Source organism: Boleophthalmus pectinirostris, unplaced genomic scaffold, assembly GCF_026225935.1.
Source record: "Boleophthalmus pectinirostris isolate CB_2022bp ecotype Guang Dong unplaced genomic scaffold, ASM2622593v1 HiC_scaffold_1122, whole genome shotgun sequence".
Lineage (NCBI taxonomy): Eukaryota > Metazoa > Chordata > Actinopteri > Gobiiformes > Gobiidae > Boleophthalmus > Boleophthalmus pectinirostris.
Genome location: NW_026571003.1, coordinates 18,495 through 25,000, shown reverse-complemented (window position 1 = coordinate 25,000; position 6,506 = coordinate 18,495). Strand labels below are relative to the sequence as shown.

The following is a 6,506-nucleotide window of genomic DNA, read 5'->3' as shown; positions in this document are numbered from 1 at the left end:
GCTCCAAAACCTTTTTTGTGGTGGCACTTCTGGTTAAACTCCCATTCATGTCAATGAAGAATTTGTGTAAAATATTCAATATTCATGCGCACCAACAAGTCACTCTGCACGGCTTCTGGAGGGCTTTAAAACACCGTTATAATCCCTATTGAACTTATTTACTGTCAAGATCAACCTGCTATGGTCCACATGTATGTTACATTTTAGGATTTATTAAATATGTGGAAAGAGAAATAGACCAACCCCTCCCACTTAGAGGGGATCACAGATAACATCTACTGCCCCAGTATCATAGTCATCATAGTCTTAAAAACACCTGTAATTGAATAAATTACAACAATGGACACACTTAATGTCATACTGTGGCACATTCGAGGCAAATCTATGATATCTCCCTGTTGAGACGCAGAAAAGCTATATAGTGCAGTTTTTATATAAGTTTTATGTATGAATGAAACCAGTCTTTTCCATTGCTTTACAGGTGAGTGTCTTTGGGTTTGGAGCCGACAGCGATGGGCACTGGAGCCATTACTGGGAACCACTGTATAATAAGCACTTGAGAACTGGAAATCATCCTGGTTCTCTTGAACTTAACTTCATTGAGGAACTGGCGAGACGAGGAAAGCTTGTGTTTTACAGAGGCTTTTAAAAAGTGAAGCACCCTACGTCTGAACATTTGAAGGACATACTGAAAACTTTTTAATTCACTTTGTCAAGTTCAGGGGTTGTTTTTACATTTCAGTTTTTACAACTGAAAGGTGTTACTAAACTGTTTCAATTTGAAAGTGTGTACACCTTGTGAAAGCCTTTCCATTTTGGATTGTTCAGCACTTAATCATTATTCAACTGTGGCTTTATTGTGTTCCATCAAAATTATTAAAACCTCGGCCTCTTCTCCTCCTCTTCTCCTTCTTTCTGACATCCCCGAGGTGTCCAAATAGTGCATTTTTTGATGCTGCGGTCTGGCTTATATTTGCTATCACAGGGTATTCGCGAAGGCCCAGAAGATGGGGTGATATGATCCCACCTATAACTCAATGAATTATGATTGGCTAACACAGCTGTCAATTTCAAATTCAATCCCAAATTTACTTGTATTGCACAGGGCCTTTGCTACAGGAAGGCGAAGGCCCTGACGGTTCTCCTCTGACTTTTACCATTTAGCTTAGTTTGCTAGAGATGTGCACATGAAAACCGTATAAATCAAGTATTTAAATGAGCTATATTAAAAGTCCTAACTTTATCTTTAACTAATGATTAAATGTTTTCTTGTTCACATATCAGGAAGTGTGTATTAGTATCCTAGTTGTTAGCTTTACTCGCACTACAAACTATGCTTTGGTCTCTGAAAATTGTGAAAATTCCTCTGTGACAAACTCTGATGTGGTGTTTCCTCCAGACTGAGTCCTGCTGGAGAACGATGGATGAATCCGATCAGGAGATGTAAGTCTGACTTAATCCACTTAACTCTGGTTTATTTTATTATTTTATTTGTTTCATACAAACAACACTTCATATGCACAAGGCCATTATAATTATTGACTCTAGTTTTTAGTCCCGGGCCCCTGCCCCACGGCTCCTCTCCTCTGTGGCTGTGGCCTCAGACTGTGAGCTCCACCGCTGTGTCCACGACTAAATCCAGAGTTGTTCTTAAAGCAGATCCTGAAGAGTCCAGTCTGGAGCTGTGGAACTGCACTCATGTTTCAGCTCAAACATGTACAACAGTGATCTTCATTCTTCTTCTGGAGACAGTGGATTTAATCCAGTCCCCTGTTCTCCTCTGAGCTGTGCCTCTGCTGTCAGTCCTCCTCATCACCAGAACAACGGCAGATCTCACACAAACACTGGCAAAAGGACAGCAGCTGTGAACAAGCTCCTGCAACACAGAGCCACATGTCTCAGCCCCTGTGTGCACCAAACCCCATCAGAACTACTGCTGCTGGAGCAAAGGAGGAGCACCAAACCCCATCAGAACTACTGCTGCTGGAGCAAAGGAGGAGCACCAAACCCCATCAGAACTACTGCTGCTGGAGCAAAGGAGGAGCACCAAACCCCATCAGAACTACTGCTGCTGGAGCAAAGGAGGAGCTCTGGAGCCACTGACACAGTCACAGCTGTTGGACTCAGCACAGGACTGTCTGGACACAAGCACAAGTGACTGTGGTCTCATATGGAGATATTTAAAGAGGGATGTGATGCAGAACAAAGTATTCTTTAGGTTTCTCCAACATTATAACAATGTTCCTTCATTAAAAAGCTGCCTGAAGGTTTTCGATCTCATCCATGCATGTTTGAGTATTTTAACACTCCCTCCTGGACAAACCCTCCTTAGGGTGAGCAGTACGAGGCTCCTATATTTTATGTTATCAGGTTCTTTTTTCAGACCAAGAGTTTGTTTTCCTCCTGACAGTTTGTTCTGCTCCCTGCGTCTTCCTCAGAGTCTCGTGATGTTTCTGTGTCGTGTCGCTCAGTTGATTTAAACAGGTTTTGTCTCTGTCTTCCTCTCGGTGGAGGCAGGACGACAGCGCCACCTGCAGTCCCACTTCCTCAGGACAGAATCCAGGTGTGTGAGAGGAAAAAAGCCCCTCGTCCCGGTTTATCGTCCCATGGGCTTGTTTCTGTATTTTGTAGGATGTTTTGTATATGACGTTACATTTATGCTCCGGTTCTGTTTTGTCTTTTGTGTGGACGAGTTTTTGTCTGAGTTTTCTGTTCGTTTCACTGGTGTGTTCATATTGTGTTTTCTCTTTGCCCTCTGCACTTTTTCTGTGATGCCCCTGATGTATGAAAACAAACTCTTGGTCTAAAAAAAGAACCTAATAACATAAATTATTGGAAGAACAAAATGAACCTCATTGGACTAGTACGAGGCTCCGCCCACAAGCCTACGTCCCCCATGCTCCCACACGACAATTCTCCATAAATGTACAAAAACATGACACAAAACTGTACACAGCAACTGGACAAACCTGATGTGATGTGCAGGAGTTTCATTAGTGGGACGCACGCTGAGTGTGTGTGATAGTGCTCTGAAGGGGGAGTGACTTAGCAGAGAAGTAAATGCCCCTCTTTAAAGGAGAAAGTGTGTGTCCTGGAGCACAGAGGAGTGTAGGAATGTGTGGAGTGACGTCAGAGACTGGAGCTGCACTTTGTCACTGCAGCAACAAACTCCAGAGAAGTCCAGATTTACACTGAGAATAATCTGAAATAGACTGGTGTGGGGCTGTGAAAGGAAATGTTTTTACACTCACACAAATATGAGACAAACACAAGAGTGGAAGGATTAAGAAAGAAAAGAAGAAGAAATACACTGAAAAAAGACATGAATCCTAAATGAGTGAAGCCTTTAAATCCATCTTTCATGAACAAATGTGGCCATATTGTTGTAGAATTAAATGTGTGTGTCACATGTTGAGAGTGGACAGGGGACTAACTGCTGCTGTGTTGTGTTTTCTCTCCATCAGATTTCTGTGATCTCACTCTGGATCCAAACACAGCGAACAGAAAACCTCAAACTGTCTGACAACAACAAGAAGGTGACACATGTGAGAGAGAAGCAGCCGTATCCAGATCATCAGGACAGATTTGACGTCTGGCCTCAGATTCTGTGTTCCACTGGTCTGACTGGTCGCTGTTACTGGGAGGTCCAGTGGAGTGGAAGTGTTTATATATCAGTGTCTTACAGAAGAATCAGAAGGAAAGGAGACGGTGATGACAGTTTGGTTTGGACACAATGATCAGTCCTGGAGTCTGGTTCTGTTCTAAAGATGGTTTCTCTGTTCGTCATAATAACAAACGAACCCTCCTCCCTCAGTCCTGCTCCTCTTCTGGGAGAGTAGCAGTGTTTGTGGACTGTCCTGCTGGCTCTCTGTCCTTCTACACAGTCTCCTCTGACCAACTGACCCACCTCCACACCTTCAACACCACATTCACTCACACTCTGATCCCTGGGTTTTGGCTCTGGTCTGAAGACTCCTCAGTGTCTCTGTGTGCTCCGACAGACTCACTCTCCTCACTGTAAAATAGTCCAACATTTTTCATATATTTTTACGTCACTGAACAAAAAAAGTGATGTTAATTGTCGAGTTTTAGAGAAAAATCCTGGTTTAGACCTGGTTTAGTCCTGGTTTAGTCCTGGTTTAGTCCTGGTTTTCCTCAGTCTTTAGTTGGTTTAGTCCTGGTTTTAGGCCTGGTTTTGGTTTAGTCCTGGTTTAGTCCACCTGGTTTAGAGTCCCTGGTTTACTTTTAGTCCTGGGGGTTTAACTGTATCCGGTTTCGATATTTACTGGTTTAAAAAAAAAAAAAAAAGTGATGTTAATTGTGGAGTTTGAGAGAAAAATGGTGCAGACATGAGGCTCACTTCAGTGTCTGGATGAAGATAAATGTCTAGTGTGAGAGATATGTGTGGGGGTTATATGTGTACGGGACCACAACTTTATAAAGTGTCATCAAATATTTGAGAAAACCCTTCTCTCTCTCTGTCTCATCTGAAGCTCATGTGATTCTCACAACCTCTTGATTGTTCCATGTTGGTTTTTAGATGGACTTTCTTGATGTGTGCTTGTAATCCTAACTGTTCTCCCATGTACAACACTCTGGCCTTGTGCTCCTCATACCAGTCTATTGTTTCCATCAATCCCAGCTTGTTCTTCTCCTGATTGTTGATCCAGCCTTGTGTTGACCTGTTCTCGGATGAGACTAGGTCTTATCTTATGTGTGTGTATCATCCCTGTGCCTTATGCCCCGTGGGGTAGAAAGACTCTGTCTGCATTGTTCTGTCACAGTTTAGGGACAGACGACTCTCTGTCAGGGACACGTCGTTTTGGGATTGTGTGCACAATTGCTTCAATAAATCACACTCCTTGAATTCAAGACGACTTTTCACTTCTTTTTTTTCATGTTTGCAGTCGAGAAATTCCACAACAGGACGTAACATGTGAATTATAATCTGAAGTGAATGTGATTTGACAAAACATGAAATAAGTCCCAAAATCTGGTGTTTCCAAAGGACAGACACAAAAATGAGACAAACTAAATCAGATGTGAAGGAGCTGCAAGAAACACAAATGTTCAAATCATTTCATATTGTCACATAAAGCTTTTGTCCCTTTAGACTTCCTCACAGTGGGAAGAGGAACAGGATTGGCCTAAAACACACTAATGCACCTGCAGTGTTGTGGCGGCCTCTAGTGGTGAGGCTGGAGACTGCAGTGCAAACCATCTAAAGTTGTGTTTCTCACTGACGTCAGCTCTGCTCCTGAAATGCACCTTTTTAAAGACGGGCTGTTACGCTAAAGTGACTTTTGAGCTTTTCTCCCACATTAGAACCATGTTCCTCATCACAACATTTATATTCAACTTTCATCGACACCGTGGCCCTAAATGGATTATTTTTAAAGTGATTTGAGAAAAACTGATGTTTCAGCCAGAGTTTTATGGACACTGTTAGGATGGAACTTAAGAGACTCGGTGGATCCAGTAGATTTTATTCAGTTGAGCAAATATTCCACAGATTTTCTTTTAATTGGTTTTGTCACATTTTAAAATTGGGGACAAGTTGAATTTCTGACATTGGGGCAAATGATGCAGCCTCATGTTTATATAATGGTAATAAAGTTGAAAATAAGTAGGAATCAAAATGAATCAAATAGTAAGAGACTGGTATGAAGAAGACATAAATGATATAAGTGTATGTAGAATAAGTCAAAGACAAATGTGGTCATATAAATCGAGTATGTCACAGTTGTATACAAGAGGTCAGAAGGAAACAGTGCAAAGATGATGTGATGATTGACACAAACACAGGCTTATCTGTTCCATAAGGCTGAGTTCAAGGGCCAGTTTTATGGTTTTATTAGTTGACACAAACAACACTTTATACTGCACACGCTCATTCTCATGGAAACGACTGAAATAAAGACTCAAACAGTGAATAGGTCTTTGAAAAGGACAGATCAGTGGACATTATGAAGCATTTCCAAGAACACAGAAGAAGTGAGTGATTGTGATTGAAATAAGATGTAACCCACGTCAAGTCCCGCTTCCTGTCGCGCCCTTATTGTGGCGGGACAACTTCCTTTAAGCTCCCGCTCCTCTCCTGCGCTGCTACGACGCTCTTGACTCGGATGAAAATCATTAACACCACGGATCTAATAAAGATTCCTCAAGCGGATCTACTCTACTCTCAGTCCCCTCAATCACATCTCAACGGTGAGTGACCACAATATTTCTTTCTAAAGATATTTGTAATTCCCTTCAACCTGTCAACACCCAAACAAACAACACAAACACACAAACAAATGCGCTCAACGCCACCAATAAACTGACTTTTTATTATTCTATTTGAACTATTTGAACTGTGTCCACAATTATTGGGACCATTAAGTCTCTTCATGTTTGCTCTTAAAGGTTGTATGGAGGATTTTTTTTGGTTTCAAATTGTCAGTGATAGATTATAGAGATGCAGTCGCCTTGTAATTATGATGACCAAAAAAAAAAGAGAATAA

At 41.7% G+C, this 6,506-nt stretch overlaps 1 pseudogene; it reads left to right on the top strand.

The window, feature by feature from the left end:
• Positions 1-1,714: 1,714 nt before the first annotated feature.
• On the top strand, positions 1,715-4,122 carry LOC129407297 (stonustoxin subunit beta-like; annotated as a pseudogene).
• Positions 4,123-6,506: the final 2,384 nt, after the last annotated feature.